The following is a 4,034-nucleotide window of genomic DNA, read 5'->3' as shown; positions in this document are numbered from 1 at the left end:
AGTACTCTAGCGGAGGATGGACAAGCGTGATGTAAGCAGTCTTTTTGGTAGACTGTTTCATTTTGTAAGTGTTCTGCCAATGAATCGCAGCCTTTGGTTTGATTTCCCCACAATAGTCTTTATGTGACGTTTCCAATTCAAGTTATTCGTAATTGTAATCCCTAAGTACTTGGTCAAATTTACAGTCTTTAGATTCGTGTGATTTATCGTGTAAACGAAAATTAGGAGACTGATTTTAGTATTCATGTGGATGGCTTCATATTTTTTCATTATTTCGAGTCAATTTCAGCTTCTCGGACGATACAGGTATCTTGTCTAAATCATTTGCAATTGGTTTTGATCGCCTGACAACTTTGAAATACAATAAATGAAAGCATCATCAACAAACTATCTAGGTGGACTGCTCAGAGTGTCCTCTAAGTCGTTTATATAGATAGGGAACAATAGAGGCTCGCCAACTTTCTTGGTGAACGCCAGATATTACCTCTGTTTTGCTCGGTGACTTTCTGTCAGTTTCTACGAGTTTTGACCTTCCTGAGAGGAACTCACGAAACCAGTCACATAACTGGGGCGATATTCCACAGGCACGCTATTTAATTGGAAATTTCTTGTGAGGAACGGTGTCAAAAGCTTTCTGGAAATATAAAAATATGGAACTAATTTGAGACCCCCTGTCGATAGCACTCATTACTTCATGAGAATAAAGGACTATTTGTGTTTCATAAGAACGACATTTCCAGAATCCGTGTTAGCTGTTTGTCAGTTGGTTGATTTCCTGGAGGTAAATCATAACGTTTGAGCACAGTACAATTATATTCCAAAATCCTACTGCAAATCGCCATCTGTGACATGCGTCTGTAATTGAGCGGATTACTTCAATTTCCTTCCTTAAGTGTTGGTGTGATCTGTGTAACTTTCCCGTATTTTTGTGCGGATCTTTCATCGAGCGAGGGGTTGCATGTGATCGCTAAATATGGAGCTATATATCAGCATACTTTGAAACGAACCTAACTGGTATACAGTCTGGACTGGAAGACTTGCCTTTACTATGTGATTTGAGTTTCTTCGCTTTACGCACGATATCTACTCCTAAGTTACACATGTTGGCAGCAGCTCTTGATTCGAATTCTGGACAATTCACTTCGTCTTCTTTGGTGAAGGAATTTCGAAAAACCGGATTTAGTAACTACCTTTTACTATACTGTCATTGGCAACATTGCCATGCATACTCTGCTTTAATATAAAAAATATTATGTCACCTTAAAAAAGTTTTATATTTTTGATATGTAAGCTATGATGTTAACGTAAGTCGTGATGTGTGTCTTTCAAGTGTATCTTACGCTGAAACAGCTAAAATTTAAGAAAGCTTCAGCACTCGATGAATTCCCTATCAGATCCTTTCCCAAATTTATGTCTGAGTGAGTCCCATTTTCACCATAATCTACCATAGATATCTTGAACCGAAGATGGTGCCCAGTGGTTGAAAGAAAGCACAAGTTGCTCCCATACACGAGAAGTATATTTGAAGTGAACCATAAAACGTGAAACCCATGTGTTGTAGATTCTTAGAAAATATTCTGAGCTCAAACCTAATGTGATATCTCCTCCATGCTAAACAGCATGGATTCTGAAAACTTCAGCCATGTGAGTAGGGGAATAAAGAGAGTTCTGGGACAGTTTTAATTTATTCAAGATGGCTGACACTCCCCTCACCTGTCCCAGTGCCCCCTAGTGTAGATGTGACAATGTTGCACTGATGACATCACTTTGATTTTTTTAGCTTTTCACAAAATAGACTGTAAATATGAAGAATAAATAAATAATTAAAGGTCAATGATATGATGCCAGGAGGGTGGAGGCAAAGGGAGAGCGCCACGGATATGATTCATGAGATGGAGTGGTAATCAGACGTTTTTTTCGTTGTGGCGATATCTTTTAACGAAATTTCAAGATCTCACCCATACAGTGAGAGACGGTCATCGTAACAAAATCACCTGTGTTACCGAATTTATGAAGTGATATGTAGTATTAACCTGATATTTACAATTTCTCTAGGCTACTATTTGGCTGCCTTAAGAGACTTCCTTCGTGATGAGACATTTGACAACCTAAAGAAAGTTCGAAAGTGAGGAGGCATCATGTTACAGAGTTAGAATATGCTCTTGGCAGTCCATCATGAATAAAAAATGAGTTTAATATTCCAGTCCTGTGATGCAGGACGTAACAGGGGTTAAGCTGATATGAACAGATCTTTTTACTAGATCATAGAATACTTAGAGGAAGTATGGCCTGTGCCATACTATTGTACAAGATTTTCACACAAAGAATCAACAAGTAACAATACATTACCGACGTGAAAACACGTGTATGCTGTATTTCTCCTGTCTGTAAAACGCATGAAAGGAAGGAATCTACATTTTGGATGAGAAATTAAAAGTGTATGGAGAACAACATCCCCATCTCGGATTGGGTAAAGTGAATTTTTTAAACTGAGGAGTCGATGTCAGGGGTGGACCAACAGTTAAAACTCTACACCCAAGCTGTGCCTGCTTGTCTCGCCATGTGCTAGGAGTTAGCAATGCTAGCCCATGGCCAGTGGCAGGTGTGGTACAAGCGCTTGGCTGACTGGACGCCTTGGCATATTCTGTCACAACCAGCAGGTACAAAGACAGGTTCCAGCCATTCGACTCTTTAGGCACACAAATACACTTGGTAGACGTACAGGATTAGCCTGGCGGTGACAGGCCAGTATTTTCCGTCATGAAATGTCGTATTCAAGTAAGATAATGAGTACTATACTCATAAAAATTATTGCATCATGTATTTCCCCTGCTTCTGTTGGCTAGGATGCGACTTGCGACTCATAATTAGGTATAAGTATATTTCATTCCCCAATACTGTTGCTGCATGACTCCTGTGTATAGGGAGCATGAATTTATTGCAGCACTGGGACAGTGGGCCACTGTCACTAATACTATTACCCATCTGTATGTCCCTCTCATCAGCAGATCGCTTGTAGATCGGCAGGGGGTAACTCCCCTGCACATCAGCGATAGTTTGCTGTCCTGTTATTATTATCCATATTTCCCATTTAGAGCTATTGGCTACATTGGCTGGAACAACTCTCTAGTGATAGAATAATAGCGAAAATATCCTCTCTACATCCAGCAGTTATTGATAAGACAGGCTAGACCTACTCTTTAGTGTCGGATCAATGGCAACCACCCCTCCCCAACTTGCTGGCCTCACAGCCAGAGCGAAAAATTAGAATTTCCCTACAGATTTTTGAATTTCCCACCAATTCTTGAATTTTCTGCCAACAGGAGGGAGGGAGTTAGCGTGGGCTAGCATTCTGGGTCAGTCATCTTGGATTGTGATATCACAGTTAGGCTGTACCACTATTCCAAAGATGAGAGTACCCTATGTCTTTCCACACCAGTGATATGCAAATTGGTATTTTATAAATAATGAATATATTATTATTATTATTATGTCATCTGCAATGCAATGTGATTAGTATTTGAAATTAACAAGAAAATTCGAATTTACCACGAAAACTTGAATATCTCTCTAATATTGAATTTCCTGCCAATTTTGAATTTCCCACCATTTTTCCAGATTGGAGAGGGATGGCGTACTTAGTGGATCAATTTAATTAATTAGTCAATTATTTTGATATGAAAATTATGCCAGTTTCGAGTCCTGGTCTGGACAACAGGTTTGATCTGCCCAAGGGGAGAGCCCAAGGATTTCCCAGAGGGGAGGGGGGTAATTAAGTGATCAGCTGATAATTAAATTAATTAATTACTTAATTAATTTGATGTAAAAAGTGTGATGTAATCAGGGTGACACTACCATATCTACACCAGAGGAGGGATGGGGGGAGGATCATCATCTTGAACAAATTAAATCTGTCCCATAACTCTCTTTATGCTCCTACTCATGTGAAACATGTGAAACGTAACTCACAGTTTTTTGCATGAAATCCTGAACTCCATGGATCAAGGCTCAGAGGTAGTTGTCGTATTTGTCGA

General features: G+C 39.5%; 1 non-coding gene across 1 annotated transcript; it reads right to left on the bottom strand.

Moving 5' to 3' along the window:
• Positions 1 to 2,093: 2,093 nt before the first annotated feature.
• Positions 2,094 to 2,284, bottom strand: LOC124614498. Its single transcript, XR_006979729.1, has one exon. It is a non-coding gene; the product is annotated as a U2 spliceosomal RNA (small nuclear RNA).
• Positions 2,285 to 4,034: the final 1,750 nt, after the last annotated feature.

Source organism: Schistocerca americana, chromosome 4 (genome assembly GCF_021461395.2).
Source record: "Schistocerca americana isolate TAMUIC-IGC-003095 chromosome 4, iqSchAmer2.1, whole genome shotgun sequence".
NCBI lineage: Eukaryota > Metazoa > Arthropoda > Insecta > Orthoptera > Acrididae > Schistocerca > Schistocerca americana.
Note: the sequence above shows the minus strand (reverse complement) of the source record. Positions and strands in the feature narration are given on the sequence as shown.